This window comes from Pleurodeles waltl, chromosome 9 (genome assembly GCF_031143425.1).
Source record: "Pleurodeles waltl isolate 20211129_DDA chromosome 9, aPleWal1.hap1.20221129, whole genome shotgun sequence".
NCBI lineage: Eukaryota > Metazoa > Chordata > Amphibia > Caudata > Salamandridae > Pleurodeles > Pleurodeles waltl.
The window spans coordinates 104,285,361-104,303,057 of record NC_090448.1 but is presented as its reverse complement, the minus strand read 5'-3'; positions in this window follow the sequence as shown (position 1 = coordinate 104,303,057).

The window sequence follows — 17,697 nt, the reverse complement described above, 5'->3', positions numbered from 1 at the left end:
TGTGTCTTAGCTGGGGGAGACATGATAAATTCCATACACAGAATCAGTTCCCCAGTGGTGGTAACACGGTTGCATATATATGGCCTGGACATCCCATCCAATTTAACATATGCCATAGAATTAGTTAAACATCAGTGAGGCCCTTTGATTTGGCTAGGTGACAATATACAACACATCTCCATAAATTGGCAGCACTGAAGTGTTGACAATTGACAATGCACAAATATCCCATGTGTGACAAGTTCTATGCACACCTGTTTTTCTGTCCTCACCGAGTTGGCTCATGTTCAAACGTGTACCTAACTACTGAACCTCGTCCAGGTAAGCTGGCTAACTTGATTGTGGGGGTGAAGGTTTAAGTGTCAGAAGGTCCATAAGCCTGTACATCTGTTGTGTATGTGTGAAATTGTCTCAATCCAAATGTGTAGCAATGTGCACTTTGCAATATTGTCACACCAATATGTGTTCTTAGCACAGCCCACTTGCTTATTGGTAGTGGGCAATGTCACCGCAGGAGTGATGTGAGATGTTGGTACAGCCTCAATGATTCCCTGTCCCATTCATTGGAGTCATCACCATCATGCTATGTGTGTCATGGTGTTAGACCTGCAGCGAAACACATTGCATAACCCTTACACAGTACATATTGTTTGGAAGGGTGTGTGATTGAGTGTTATTGTTGTGATGTTGGAAGAATAATCTTCCAAGTTGTCATGCCAGTTAAGGCCATGTCATTGTCACTGTGTGGTTTTAAATTGTTCCCTTGTGTCTCTGGAGTGGCATCTGTTGTTATTTGCATCTGTCATTTGTCCATAGGTGTGTATCTCATTGGGTCAGGATATCAAACATGACTAGCAGTGTCACAACCTCAGTGTCTTCCTGGCCACGTGTCAATGTAGTGGTGTATGTGTTGTGTGTCCTACAGGGTTGCTGTGCAGTGTGTATATAACTGGGTTTCTGTACTTACCAACAAGTGGGCCATTTCCATATAGTCCATCCTGGACGTGTTGATTGATGGTGCAGTGGCAGGAGATGAATGAATCATGTAAATTCCCAGGATACTTTGCCACAGTGTTGGTGATCAAACCCCGGTGATCCACAATGGCCTGCACATTGATGGAGTGTGTGTGCTTCCTGTTGCAGTATAGAGACTCGTTTGCAGCAGGTGGTACAATCCTTACATGTGTGCAGTCAATGGCACAAGCATGTGTGGGAAGCCGTTGACTTGGTTGAAGCCTTGTTTGGTCTCCTGCTGCTTCAGCTGTGTGTTGGGGAAGCTGATGTGGCTGGTGTGAGGGAGATGATGGCATCCAGTACCTTGGGTAGGAAGGCAGAGAATGAGGGCTGTGAGATCCCGGCAACCAGGGCAAGAGTGGTTTGAAAAGAGCCACTTGCTAACATGTGGAGGACAGCTAGGAGCTTGGTCCCTGGTGGAATGATGTGGGGTGTCTGCAAGCTGTGTGCCAACTGTGGCTCAATGTGGCGCAGCAGCTGCTGCATGGCTTGCCAGTTGAGTCTGTACCTCTGGACCATGTCATGTTTCCTGAGGCCCAGAAGGGTTGTCCTGGTCCAGAATATCCTCTCCTGCCTTCTGCATTGCCTTTGGGGTTCCTGCTGGTGTGGTGGAAGCTGCTGCTGTTGGTCCTGTGCTCTGTCTTCGTGCATGCTGGATGAAAAGCACCGCCATGACTTGCATTTGGAGCTCTGCTGATGCTTCTGTGTGTTTTCCTTTAGTACTGGTGTAGTCAATCCTAGTTTGTTTTAATGGGATAGCAGGAGTTAGCTTAGCCATTGGCTTGTAGACTAGTGCCCCCATCACCTAGTGACTTTTCACTACTTAGCTTGCTCTGTCTTAGCCCATTTAATTATTTATTTCTTCTAAGATGGCTGCCTTGTTTATAGTTAGGCCACTTGTTATGAGTTACATTATCAGTGTCACCGTGCCAAGGCATCAAGATCAAGCACCAAAGACAAACAAACAGTAGATGTTCACACTTAGGGATTTTCCCTCTCTCTACTTTCGAGGGATTGTTGATATTAATTGCCGTCCCAAGCATGCCTGTTATCTATTGTTTTGGTATACACCTACGTCAGGGGACCTTGTAGATCTGTATAAATACATCACACTTTAGACAGATAATCAGAGGGATTTCGACCAGAGGGCGTCGCCACCATCGCTGATACCGATGCTGCAGTCGTCTTGACGCTGACCCAGTCTTCGTGTCCCTACGGAGTCTAAGAGAGAGACCTCATTCCATGGTAACAAGGGTTGGGGGCTCCTCTCATGGACACGGCTTTGGCAGATTAGGTTTAGCGAACCAAGCTCTCCTTTAGGTAGGAGGTTAGGGCTATTCACATGAGGGTAATAGGGCATTTTCCATCTTATATATCTTTTTCATGTATTGCAAAATGGTAGGGGTCTTCATAACAATGACTCTCTTCTTCACAATACTGTTACTAGCTATATTCATTATCCTAATCATTGCAGTCCATGCAACTTATCGCAAATTGCAGTTATGTTAAATAAAAAGCTATTGTAACTTTACTGCATCTGTGTCATTGCCTGTGTTTGTATGAGACATAATATATCTGTGAGAAAAGGGTAATCTCCGTTCAACCACGACATACCCTGAGATATATTACTTTGAGTCCATGCGTAAGCGACTGCCATAAATCACCTTTTACTATTGTGTTTCTGGTGAGGTGCTGCTAGTGAGCCGGTAAGGTTGGGACAACAGTTGCGACTTGTTGTAGGAAACACTCAGTCGCCTACAAACAAAAGTACTGTTATCCTTAAACCAGCAGTCTTGCTCAGAGCAAGAGTCCAAACTACGACACTGGTGTGTTTGCCCCATTTTAACACCTGCCCTGACCCAGGCGTTAATTTTGTACGCAAATCGGACTGTGTGCCATTTTCTGCATCCGCCTCCCAGCCATGCGGGATTTTTGTGTGGTAGGATAAATATGGTGGACAGGTGTTTAAGTACTTTTTTGGACGGGAACGCCTGCCTTGCATGTCATTAACGCAAGGCGGTTTCATCCAGAAAATGGTGCAAACGGCAGAATTTTGGCATTCGCTGGCTCGGGTGTGAAAGTATAAATATGATGTTAGTTTTGCCCTGAATTTGTGTCAAAAAAATGACGCACATCCGGCACAAGCAGAGTATAAATATGCCCATAGGTTTTTATTTAACTTCTATTTCTCTATCAATCTATCAGCTGGCGTTTGCTGTGAGTGATCACATTCTGCTCTTCCACAAGGAGCATATTGGCATGCAAGGTAGTTTTTGTTCAGTGCCAGGAACTACTGTGGCAATCAATTGCCTAAGAAAACTGAAGGGCACCCCGTAAAGAACATGGAGGGGGCCCCCTCCAGACTCACTTAGGGCAAGTGCTGTGCTGAGGGGGCCACTGGTGGCAATGTGTGTTTTGTGAGGCCAAAACATTTTTGGGGGCATTTTGCCAGTGTTCGTTACTATGGTAAGAGCCTGGCAGCTTGCACAACAATAAAGTGATACAAAAGCCATGGCAAAATATGACACGCATTGACGAAATCAAAAGATTCACAACAAAGGTTGGATTGGTTGGCTTGGTTAGTTCTTGATTATTTTGATGCTTTCAATAATCATTTTACTTAATGACACTTCAAAGAAATAGTGTCAGAGTCACCAGATCCTGGGGGTCTGTGCACGTTCCCAACACGTCCACCACTGAACAGCTCCAAGACTCTGATAGATAAATCACAGAGACTGAGAGAGTTCAAGAGGGGAAGAAGGGATTAGGAAGGGAACAGCTGGGAAGGAGACCTGTAGTAAGAAAAAGGTTAGAACACACAATATGAAAATTATATCTCCTGAAATCAATACTAGACTATGATTCTAAGCCTAGTCACTCTGAAAACATGAACAATCTAAGAGTTAAGTTTAAAATGACTAAGTTTCAAGATGGCCGGATACCTGTAGGGGAATCAAGATGAATTAAATGAAAACTTTCTTATTCCAGTACTTTCCTTTACTTGAGAATCAGAAAAACATTCTGACTAAATTTTAAACCAGTCATATAAATCCTGTTTTGAGAATGTATACTAGGACCATACAATATTGCATCTAGAAACTCTGGCCTTCTGTGTACTCTTAAAATGTTTCAACACAAATTGCGCATATTGCATATATATATATATATATATAGTAAACACCATAAAAGGATTGTGCACCATGAATAACACAATATGGATGCAGGAAACAAATCACATAACTTGTCAACTCGAATATTACATAATAAATATCTTAGAATAGTGGCATACAATAAACAACATGAAATAAACTTGAGGAGAGAATCGTGCGTCTTGCCGATTCGAGTGTTACCATGTAAAATACCAAGAAGTGGTAGCACGCAATGAATATCAAAGTCAAATAATCATTAATCGAATTGCGCGTCCTGCCGATTCGTAAAACACGATGTAAATGTCAAGAAATAACAGCTCACAATAAATAACAAGATCAAAGTACAATGAAACGAATCACGCTTCTTTTGCCGATTCTTAAGCCACCATGTAAATGTCAAGAAATGGAACAACAAAGCTATATCCTCATGAAACGAGCTGTGCGTCTTGCCAATTCGTAAAACATCATGTAAATGTCAAGAAATAGTAGCGCGCAATGGACAACAATGTTTAAACACCATAAAACGAATCGCACGTCTTGCCGATTCTTAAGCCACCATGCCAATGTCAAGAAATGGCAGCACGCAATGAATAACAAAGTCAAACCTTTATGAAACAAATCGGTCATCTTGCCTATTTGTAAACTACCACATAAATGTCAAGAAATGGTAGCGAGCAAGTAATCTGTTACTCATTTAAGAATTAAACCAAGAATATGAAAATTCTCAATACCGGTGTCGGGACAGTCCAACCACCGTCTTACCGCCTGGAACAATGATCACCAATGAAGGATGAAGGGCAGAAGACTGGAAGATCCAAATAGGCCGCCGGGACAGGAGCTCAGGAAGAAGCTGCTGCTCTGCACCGGGACCTCTGAATAGTGAGCACTGGGAGTTGGGCTGGCTCTCTTTTATAGAGTCTTGGCCCAGCCCAGAACCACGCCCAGGAATATTGCAGGGAAAGTCTCTGGAAGGCCCTGGAAAGGGCCCACACCCTAACACACTCTGAAAACCTGCAGCAATACATTGCAAAGGAACAGTATTTGTAAGCATATTAAAAATAAGTTTTCAGGATTGAACTCTGCAATGCAAAAGGTTAAACCACAACATATCAGCACAATGCATAAACTACGTTGTTTTGAGAGTGCTGGGTTTTTGATTTTTGACGCCAATAGAGCGCGTACTGCTCTGGTGTTGACAAATACCATCTAAAAGGTCATAATAACAAAACATTTTTTTTCCTACTTGCATTTTTTTTCTGAACATTTTATTTTGAAAGCAAAAAATCAACACTCTTGCTTACAAGCTTCTGCAAACATTTGCATCTAAGCAGAGAGCATTCAGGCAGCATTATACTTAGCTTCATATTGTTAAACATTTTAAACATGTGTGTAAACCTATTTTTTTTTACTGGAACCACTGTGAATAGTTCAGTGTGACCTTAAAACGTTTATTTTAAGCTGACCCTAATAAAAAAGACTTTATATAAATGAACCTTAAATACAAGTTCGAGCAAAATTAGTTTTTGGACACATGTAATACCTCAGCTGCAGAGAGTTCCCTTGTCTGAATAGTGGTAACCAAAGGGTTTGTGTTGCAGGGTGACAAAGACAAAATAAAGATGAGAACTTGTTGCCCTTGACTCCAAATGATATGTCCTTGTCATTCTCTGTCTTCAGCTCCTCCTGTTGTCTTGGTGTCATCTAAGAGTAAAGGTTAGATCTATGTACACCAATGCCAAAATATTTACGTTGTAAAACCCTTAATGTTTTTAGTTGATGCTTCTATTTTATCCCACAGATTCCTTCCCTCTGGTGCACTTTTTTGAACAGGCTTCCCATCTGTTAACACTCCCTTGTCACACTCTGTCTCTCTCATTTTTGTTGTCTTCACTTTTTGTTAGTCTGTGCTTCATGCACACCCAAACTCCCTCTTCCGATTTTTTAATTAGCTCCTTAGAGTCCATTCCTTTACTGCCACTTGGCCCTCCATTCACACTTTGGAATGATAAAAAACAGTACATATGCATTCACTTATAAAAAACAAAAGTTACAGCAACATTATAGTAGGGTTCTAAATTTATTCACACAAAACCATAGAAATTCAGCAGTTATAGTTGGAGTTATTTCAAGTAACTATAGCTCGTGCCCCCACCATGCACAGCTTTTCCTTCAATAATTCGACTTCTAATGTTATATACTGATATTTTTCTTGGCCTTATAAAAGTTCTCATGAGTGATGTAGTAGCAGTGCATACCCAGGACACGAGTTATAGTTACCTTAGGCCTCAATTTATATTTACTTGAAATAACTCTAACTATCTGCTGAATTTCTATGGTCATATGTGAGTAAATTTAGTACCTAACTATAAGGTCTGTATTACCTTTGTTTTTTTCAGTGAATTTCTAAGGTTTTTGAAATTATATTTCCTAACTATGACCATGTCATGAGTGATGTAGTATGTGAGGTCATAAGCAGTGCATGACAGGGGCACAGGTTATAGTTAGCTGAGGTAACTATAACAGCTGAATTTCACTGGTTTTGCAGGTGTAAAATGTGAACGTAGCTATAACATCCCTGTAATCATTGTATTTTTCAGTGAATTTCTGTTTTTTAAATTATATTTCCTAACTATAATGTCCCTGTAACTTTAGTCTTTTTGCAGTAAATTTCTATTTTTTTTAACATAAAGTAATTTGCATTACTATACGTTAATCCATTCACTGCTGTGCATGGCCTTTGGTCTTGTGCAGCAGGCGTTGAGGTTTAATTTCTGTGAAATGAGCATCATGGCCAGAACAGAAGCTCACCTGCTCCTTTATCTAAAGAGAGTCCACAGTTTGCACAAAATTTCTACCTAACTTTCTACTGGTTAGTTAGTAAGAGCTATCTCATTTGGAGAATGTGTAAATTTCCGCCCTGGGGATCCCATCCCGTGGGCTCCACTATAACTCCATTGGGGAGGCCAGGTAGCCCTCCTCCCCCAGCAGATTTCTGCCACAGGGACCCCACCCCCCAGGGCCCGACATTCTACTTTTTAAAATATTTTTGGGGAGCGGGCCATGCTGTCCCCCTTCTCCAGCTGATCTCGGCCCCAAGGACCACATCCCCAGGGGCCCAGACATGTCTGGGTACCGCGCAGGGCACCCAATGTGTAATGGGACCATGGGGGAGCCTGAAGACCCACGCTGTCCTAGCCGGCTCCCTGCCACTTCTGGTCCCCAGGGCCCTCTATGGCTGCACAGCCCACCTTCAAGATTGTGATTGCTCCGGGGAGTTGGTGGTCCCCAGGGCTGGGGGTCCGCAACAGACCGCCTTCATTCTTAAACTTCAGCCCCAGGGAGGTGGCAGTCCCTGAGGCTACTGTGGCCCACATGCCGACCCCTTAATTTACATTAATAGCCCCGAGGAAATGGCCGTCCCTAGGGCTGCAGAGAGCCATGAGGCCCCCTTAATTTACATGAATAGGCCTGTGGAGGTGGCAGTCCCCAGGGCTGCGGGGGGGGCTGAACTGCCCCCTCGCATTCATTGATTCTTTATCCCTGGGGAGGTGGTAGTCCTCGGGCTGCAGGTGGAGCTTGTGGGCTCCCACATTAATTATTTCTCTAGCCTTGGGGAGGTGGCAGTCCCAGGGGCTCCAGTAGGACACATTACCCCCCTCCACAGTATAGATACATTAAGCCCCTAGGGGGTGAGGGGCCCCGGGGCATAAATAAGCCCAGGAAAGGGACCCTGTGTGACCCCCTTCTTTATTTTTCCATACCCCCAGGACCAGGCCCACCCTGGGGCTTTCCTAATATTGCACTTTGTTTTAAAAAAAAACATTTTTTACCAGGAACTTGCAAAGCTGTTGTGAATTCTTGGTGAAACACTTTTTTTTAAAGTACCTTTTTGCTCTGGGGTGGTCCATCTGAGATCCCAGCCCCAGAGCTAAGGAGTCAGAGTTTCCCTACCCAGGACCCTTTTCTCATTTTGTATCTTTTTTTCTGGGACTCAGCTGAAATGAGTCCCAAGTTGGCTGCCAACCCCTCCTTGTTGAAGGGTTGGCACCCATTCAGATCATAGCACGCTATGGGGAGGGTTTGTGGAGCCTTTGCATCCCTATACATACACATTTGTTTTTTTCTTCACGTTTCAAAAACTACTGAACAGATTCACACCAAATAACAAAAAAGGTGCTTTCTGGACCAAGAGCTACATTTCTGCTAACTTTGGTGTATATCCATTCAGTGGATTGCCAGTTATTGGAAAGTCAGTACTCCAGATCATGCTGTAGCATGTCTAGTGGGGTGATGGGAGGTAATTCTCACATCAGCTCCTAAGGACAGCCCTAGGATCAGGCACCCTTAGTTATGTAAAATACATAATTTCCATCATGATGCCTTAGTTCCAAAGCACTTCTTCCCACTGTGCCTCAGACTGTGAAGAGAACAGATTTCACTTGATTGTAAGCCAGAAGTAATTACAAGCGATCCATGAACTCCATCATTTGGGATCCCAATATCAATGGTTCACTTAAGCATTAAAATAGATCATCTGTATCAAGTGGGACCTGGTCATCAATCCCATTCTCCAAATGGAACCTATCAATTAGCCAATCAACTTTTATGGCATTGACGAGTGGCTCAATGGCCCATATAAAAACTTAAGGAGATTGAAGGCACCCTGCCTGGTGCCCTGTTCAATGAGGATAAAACCCTGTTAGTGCAAATTATGGCTGTGAGGTTCGTAAGATTAATCATACAGGTAATATATTTTTGGGGCCAAAGCCCGACTTCATGAGAACAGCAAATTAGTAACTTCATTATTTTGTGTTGGAGGCTTTTTAAAATTCAACCATCACTAATGCTAGAGATTTCTGCAGGCAGGGAGAGAGTGAGCTAAAGAGCTGTGGAGTATTATATTGGTTGGATCAGCTTGGCTTAAAGCCAGTCTCATCAGCATGGACCAATGATTGAATAGTGGGAGTAATCTGCAAACATTTTGTGAATGATTCGGCTTCAATATTAGTTAATTGTAAAAATTTGTAAAACTCCGCTGGCTTGCCAGGTTGAGCAGGACAGTGACAACTGATTCCCTCAGACCCAATGGTATAGTATGGTACTCAGTGGTCCACTTCAACATATCGCCGAGGTGTAGAGCCGTTTTTAAAATAATTCCCTAGTAGCCCATTTGGCCCTGGTGTTTTCGCAGAGGCTAGCTGGAAAAAAGCATCTCCCACTTTGTCCCCTGAGATCAATTGTTCAATTCTTTTTTACTCTTCTTTAGATAATAAGGTTAAAGGGTACTGCTTTGGAAACTATCTTATTCTGTGCTAGCTGTGTGGGGCCTTCGATAATGGATGATAGAGTTTGGCAAAGTAATTCACAAACCTGTCAACTCCCATGTCAGAGCGTGTCTCCCTGATATGATGGAAGAAGTGCACCACGTGCTATAACCAGTAGAGGAATTTACTGGCCCTTTCCCCACATTAATACACACAACTCTGTCCCCCAAACCATCAGAGTCTCTCTTCATCTGTTAAGAGCTGTTGCAATGAATTCCTTGCTACCTCCAAAAAGGATACCTCTTTTAGTTCTTTGGAGAATTGATATGCTTGTTGGAGCCGAGGACGTTTCTGTCTCAGTAAGTGTTTTCGCCTCCTCTTCTCTATTTTCAGATGGGGGATGAAGCCTACAGCATTCCTTCAATCACTGGTTTGAAGACCTCTGAAAATGTGACCGGGGAATTCACCTGACCCTGTGTTTTTCTGAAAGTAGGAGTCGGACTTGACTTCTCAAGAAGATATGATGAAAATACATTATCATTCATCCACCAGGCATTCAGTCTCCACAACCCCACTCCTCCCAGGAGCCAAGCACTGCCCCATTGATAACTGAACTCGACAGTTGTCCAAGATTCCCCAAGGAAGCATACTCAAGACACTGGAGACTGGTTGTTTAATGGCATCTTTGGTGTCAGTTCAACATGAGTGAAGGTAGTACAAATATGTAAAGAATGTATTATTGAAATTGCGTTGAATGAAGCTCATCATGTCTTGTGATATGTGTACTAGCTTTAGCAGGAAATCAACAATGAATAAATAAACCAAGTACAATGCTTATATTTGCTGTCTTGTTCACTGCGTTTCAATTTTTAGTACGTCTTGTGGTCGATGTTGTTTTTCCTCCACTCTTGGTTCATTTCTTTAGAGACTGCAGACTGTAATTCATTAATTATTTCTACATTCCTTATTAGTCAGACATATATATCTGACAGGTGTTAATGAGTTCATCCTTACTCGTGGTCCATGTGCATAGTATGTTAAGCACATAGGGGCATATTTATCTAGGTTTTGCATCACCCTTGCACCAGGCAAGGGGGCACAAAGGTGACAGAAAACCTAAGTCAAATTTATCAAGTTATGCAAGGCCACCTTGTGGGACCCTGTATGGCTGGAGACATCTAGAGTAAGAAAACCAATCCTGCTTGCACTAGGCAGCCAAATGGGTGCCAGATCAAGGAAAGGACAGGGATGTGTCATGCTTTGTTTCATATGGTAGATTCCTGCTCTATCTCTTTCATGCAGTGCAGCCCAGCAAGGTGGCTTGCTGCGCCACATGAAAGCTGCATATATAATGCCACATATTGAGGTAATATTTGGAAATCTGGCCGCTGACCCTATGTCCTACCTGAGCATTTGTTCAACTACTGCCCTTGAAGTATGATTCAGGCAGCTCCTCAAGGCAATACTTCAATATCTGTAACAGGTTATGGATATAAACCTGAGAAGGTGAGTTGCTGGAAGAAATCCCGCCCATGAAGCTCAAAATGGCTTTTATTGTTAAATGTTGCTTAGATCAAGGATTCTGATCAAAACATGTTGGTTATAAGTTATTACCCACCTGATTGGAAGGGATGTACTGATCGATTTAAATCATGTGAGAGGTAGTAGACAAGATGGCCACGAATGGCCCACTATAACCAATGTTTCTGTTGCCACATTCATGCCTCAGCAGCCCAGCAACCTGTTGGTAATTATGCATCACAAGAATGTTGACAAGAATACTGAACAAGCTGTGCTCATTGAGACTATACAACATCAATGTGAATTGCAATATGTACAATGTGTTAACAAACACAATTCGTCGGTGAACTTTCGTTTTTTAATTGTGTCTACTGTCTGTGTTCTTTTAGATGTGGTTGTTTGGTCTACTTGCTTCAATTTTATTCATGATGTCTTGTTATAATGACTTTAGCTGATGTCTCAATGCATCTGATGCAGAGAGATGGAGGTCATAATCCACATAATAATAAAATACCTTTTCCGTATGTTGGTTGCTGAAGCAAGCATAGTGCATGGTTACATCCAACATGAAAGTAGAGAACATTGAGAGTGTGCACGTGATGATTTGGTTTTCGATAGTGGAATAGAAAACACTACGCCTGAAGTTCAACACCATAGGACAAGTGTGTTATCAACAGAAGGTCGTGTTCTGCATCAGCTTGGTAATGAAATCCAAGGAACAGTGTTAAGCATTCCACAACCTTTCACAAATGTTAGATTTTTAAAAAAATATGCTTTATAATTAAAGTGTCTTGGAACTGGGCAATATGTTCTCCTGCTTCAAAATGATATAAATTGAATTTGTATGAATTTTGTAAACAAATTGTTAATTATTTTACATACATATAAATAGTTTTCATATTTGTGATTAAGAATAATAACATCATCAATTATTACCATGCTCATGCACCTTGAGTTTACTATTTTATGTAATGGTGGATGACCACCACCAATACTCCCTGAACATGTAACTGTAGTCCAAAACAATCAGAAGTCAGTATATATTGTACTGTTACACATTTAGTTTAATGGTACCCAAAAATCAAGAAAGTTACATATTTAATTGTATAGTTTAAACATTATTGGACATGATCAGAGTTCAAATATAAAAAAGATTTTATGAAATATATATTTATGGTTTCCAATCAACAAGCGTTTACCTATGTTATGTTTATTTCTGTTCCTAGTTTAACTTGTCAGATGAGCATTTTAGGGGTTACATAGTGAAAAACAATAATTAGCTATCTGGCAGTGCATTAAGATGTCATTTGAGAAGGCCTCTTCATAGGAAAGTATACTGCAGTTGAATACTTATTTATTAGTAATTATAAAAATAAGGAAAGGGGTTAAGGGTACCAAGCTTTAAAACATTCTTAACATTGTGGTTTATATATAGCAATGCAGACTAATTTTAGTTCTGAAAATTGTGACACTTTGTTTGATTTGTCATTTCCATATCATATCGTGACACATATAATCCCGAGGTTGATACAAAGGGCCACTTTTATCAACATTGATGCAACACATTAAGACAACTCAGTGCACTGTGTTGAATGGAAAGAGCAGGAATGCACCATAATTACTATCATATGGTGCATTCCTGGTCTCTTTCTGTCTTTGCTGGTGAAGTTGTGGCTTGCAAGCACCAACACAGGCACCCTTGAGCCATGGTAAAAGGGTGCCTCTGTTACAGACAGGAATGTTTCTGTGCAGAAAGGGACACTTTCCCACACATAAACAATTCTCAGAGGCATTTTCTTCTTTCTACCTGTGATGCATAAATCAGCACATATAGAAAGAGGACGTAACATAGCATAATGAGGACATATTTCTCCTCATTATACCTCTGTTGGGATGGGATACCCTTTTAATGCACTCCCTGATTTACTAGTCTTAGTAGATCTGGGGATGCTTCAAAAAAACAATGTGATTACATGGGAACATTCATACTCCACCCGTGGAATGCCTTCCCAATGCAGAGTAACTTATTACTGTATACAATACTCCTAGACCAAACATAATTGGTGTCATTAAATGTACAAATTAAAGAGTGTGTTTAAGTGCCCCAAATGTTACTGTGAATTTGAACCAGGGAATTTTCAGAGGTGAGCATGTGGAAATGTATGCAGTACTGTGTTACTTCTAATGTGTCAATCACAGGCCAGATATCAGCTTACCAATAATGAAACACATACACTAGATTGTTAGGAATGGGAATACAGAACGGAGGCAGGCATGGGTGAAACCAAAGGCCGGATCTGTAGATCAACAGTAACATTTAGGATACCCGTTAATGAATTAGAGGTTGAATCAAGATACTCTGTAGCCATTATAACATGAATATGTCAGTATGAACTCTTAAGATGGGCCTGCAAACAGCTTAAATACCAAAAGTATATTGAAAAAGGCTAGTACTTATCTGTGACTGTTTTTGTTTCTTTAAAAATATAGACATTTATTTTGTGTAAACATTTTTCGTTGGTACTGTGCAATCTGGAAATACTAGGTTCCAACTGTGGAATTTAGAGCCATTTATCACTGCTGTTCTAGGTGACAGCTCTAGAATAGAATAAAACTGGGCAACACGTTCACACCTCTAGCACATGAACATCAATGTAGGGAGATCATGCAGTGCAAGGCATACTGAAGACAGCAGTCCAAGGCATACTGAGGAAGGAGTTGTGATGTTTCATACTCTGAACTCTAAGTAATGTCCCTTAACCTACTGATTTGGCAGTCACATGGTACAGTCCCACAAGTCAGGTAATTTTTTGCCGCATCAATAAAGAAGAGGTTGTGAAGGGTTGCATTACTTGTGCTCCTCTGAATCCTGTTACCTCAGGACCAATCACAACACCCAAATTAGGTGGCTACTCCAGATTTTAGTAGTACTGATTGTGTCTCCTCTTGCAGCATCATTCTTCTTTAGCTGCTTTTATTCTTACCATTGTGACCAGCAGATGAAGTAGTGTTTCTGGAGCTTATTTGTGTAAGATGTTGCTGCAAATAACACTATCTGTCTAGTTCAGTGACAGCCTTAGCCTCATGTGTTGATGCAACTGCCTCAATTGTGGATAAAGACCCATCGAATAACTTTGTGACTAAGGCCCTCATTATGAACACGGAGGGAAATATCACTCCGCCGGCTATGGCGGTAACTACCGCCAACAGTCAGGTGGTCTGGGCCACCAAATAATGAACCACCTGAAAAACAGGCAGCCTGAAAACCACTCTCCCCCAGCAGAGGAGTGCCAACAACGATGGCAGAGGCTGCCCACAGGCCGACGGAAAGACCCTACCCGCCCATCAAATAATGAAGCACTAGACCGTCGTCAGTTCCGGGGCGGGAACCACTGCCACGCAAAGCCAGGCGGAAACAAACCAAATATAAGGAAACACTCACCAGAGGCTCACACAACACGTCGAAGCAGACATAGAGAGAGAGTTGCAAATCATGCCAGTCCTGCTCCTTGTTATATATCTTCACGACTGAGACCGCCAACAAAGACGACGACGGTAAGTACCACAACCTACTAAACAAGGGAAGAAAAGGCACAGTTACATACCCATCCACTCCACCCACCCCGCAAAGCACCCACAAACCCTCACAACAGCACAAGCCATACACCCCAGAGCAAGAGTTACTTACCCGACACAAGGCCAAGACAACCTGCCCAAAGTACACACATGTGCACAACACCCCCCACAAAGAAACAATGAACCACAGATCCAGAGTGTGCCAAAACCAACACTGGCCACACAAACTTTTTATTAAGCTCCAGGAGCAACAGAAGTCCAACAGAAGGCCAATGGCCAGTCCATCGCTCAAAGTCTGATGGGCCCAAATGGCCCCAACTTGACTCCCACAAGTGCAAATTGTACTCCAACTTAAAGGGGCAACAATGGGGCATCCAGGCACCTCAGGGAACAGGGGCAGGGGGTGGTGGGGACTTACGACTGGGAGGGGGGCTTGGCTTTACATTTGGGAGGTGGAGGGGGATGGGTGTGGTCTTTGAAGCTGGTGGAGCGACCTTGGACTGGGGTGCAGCAGATGTACCTGGGCCAGCGCGGGGTCTCTTGCTCACAGGGAAGGTAGCACAGGAATGGGAAGGGCGGACAGGGACGGGCTGTGACATGGGAGGAGTGGACAGGGCAAGGAGGTGGTCACATTTGGGACAAGACGGGATGGGCCAGTGCGTTCGAATAGGTCAACAGGAAAAGTTTTTTAGGGGCAATCAGAGTGGACCTGAAGGAAGGCGTGGGAGTGCAGGTAGAAAAGTGGTCAGACAGGTGTGGGTGTGGGTGACGTGGGTGCAGGTGACTGTACAATATGCTGAGGTGTGGTGGATGTGTGTTGGGTGGGTGTTTTGGAAGGTTTGAGTGTCTTGGGAGGAGGGGGGGTGGACACAGTGGGACAAGACAGGCTGCTAGTGTAAATGTATGTTGTCTGTGTGTCTGCAGGTTTGGTGAGTGAGCTTTATGTGTCAACCAAAGTAGTTTTGGTGAGTGCAGATGTGTATGGGGTGCATGAATGGATGTCTGATTTTGTGGTGACTGCCAGACTGGGGTCACCAACAGTGAATGAGGGTGCAGTTCCTGTAAGTGTGCATGTAGAGGTGACAGACAGGGAGGCGGAAGAGGTGGACACACTGGGGGAACTGGATGTTGGTGTGTGTGCCTTTGTATGTTGGCTGTGTGTATGCCTGTGGTGGGAAGTGTGGTGCTTGTGTTTTTCAGTATGATTCTTGTGTGTTGAGGTGTGTGCATGGTCTTCAGATGTGTGCTTGGGACGGGTGAAGGGAGTGGGGTGCTGGAAGGGGTAGAGGTGGTTGGAAGGGGTATGGAATGACCAGGGACACTGGCTGCCATCAAAAAGAAGGCTTCCCCAAAGTGCTGACCTCCCTGCCATCAGATTTTAATGCGTTTGCCAACATTTCCCATGTGTTAGGTGCCATCTATGGAACCCACATAGCTCTCATCCCCCCAAGAGTAAGTGAACAGGTGTACAGAAACAGGAAGAACTTTCACTCCATGAGCATTCAATTGGTGTGTACTGCAGACCAGTACATCTCCCATGTGAATGCCATGTACCCTGGATCAGTCCATGATTCCTTTGTGCTGAGGAACAGCAGTGTGCCACACACGATGGAACAACTACAAAGGGACAGAGGATGATGGATCATAGGTAATGTGTGTCTGACACTTTTTGGCACAAAGCAGACAGCCAGGCTGTCTGTAACTGAGGGTTGTCATTGACAGTCCTGTTTTGCCCCCTTTTGCAGGTGATTCTGGCTACCCCAACATGCGTTGGCTCCTGACACCAGTGAGGAATCCTAGGACAGATGCAGAGAGGAATTACAATGAGGCCCATGGACGTACTAGGAGGATGATAGAGCACATAATAGGTCTCCTGAAGGCTATATTCTGTTGCCTCCATATCTCTGGGAGATCCCTGGCCTATGAGCCTGAAAAGGTGTGTAGGATAGTGGTGGTCTGCTGCATGCTGCACAACGTGGCTGTGAGGAAATCTATTCCCCTCTTGGAGGAGAAGGGGACTGTATATCCAGACCAGCTTCCTCAGAGAGGGGATGGCAGTGTTGGTGATGATGAGGAAGGAAGGGGAAGGGGAAGATGCACACTCCAGGAACCAACTGATCCAACTGTACTTCCAGTAACTAAGTGATACTATTTGATGCTGTTGCTGTCTGTGCAGCATACTGTTGGTATGCCTTATCCTCAATGGGGGTGTTGGGTCTATAGACATTGTCACTGTGACCAGGTTTGCATGGGAAATGTGACATTATGGACAACTTGTTTGACATTTCTGTTGGCACAACCCCAGGTTCTGTGTGGGGTGCCATTTCTGCAATTAAGAAATAAATAAATGATTTCAATGACATTTGCTCACACACTTCCATTTGATTCAACATAATGACAGGGGACATTTACCTTGGTGAACAGGTGTTTTATTTGGTGTCAGGGGTGCCATGGTGCTCTTTACAGTGATGGGAGTGGGCTACTGGTGGATGTCCATATTGGCTACATGGTCTCAGAGATTGATGGCAGTGGTAATTTGTCCATCTTTTATTTACAGTTTTTGGGGTTGTTATTGCACGCTGTGGAAGGTGGTTCAGTGGCAGACTTGAAGATCAGTTCTTGCCAGAGTCACTTTTTAGAGGGGGCCTTGGTCTTGCAGGTGTTCCAGTGCCATATCTGGGCCGGAGGGACCATTTGGGTGCCTGATGTTGGCCTGTATGGGTTGAGGTGCAGGTCTCCTGTGTGTCCTCAGATGGTGGCACAAGTCCAGTTGCTGCCGCTGCTGTTGTTGGCTGGGCTGTATGTTGGCCTGTAGTAGGGGCTTACTGGTCTGTGGGGGTCTCAGGCTGGGTTGGGACAAGGTGCAGCAGCGCACCTGCTATGGTGACCATGGTGGTATTGTGCAGTTTCCACTGCTCCATGGGCTCTTGGTTTTGGGCTCTCTGCAGCCGTTGACTCTGCTCCAGGGTGGTCACAATCTGGGCCAATCTGTCTTGGGTATGATGGTATGCTCCTAGGACCTCAGAGATCACGTCCAGGGGCTGCAGCATCCATTCTGTGGCCTCCCCCGGGTCACTGATGCCCTCCTGCCGGGCCTAGCCCCCTGTGCCTTTGTCCCCTACATAGGTCTGGCAGTACCACTTGTACTGGGGCCATCGTCTTCCTGCCTGTTG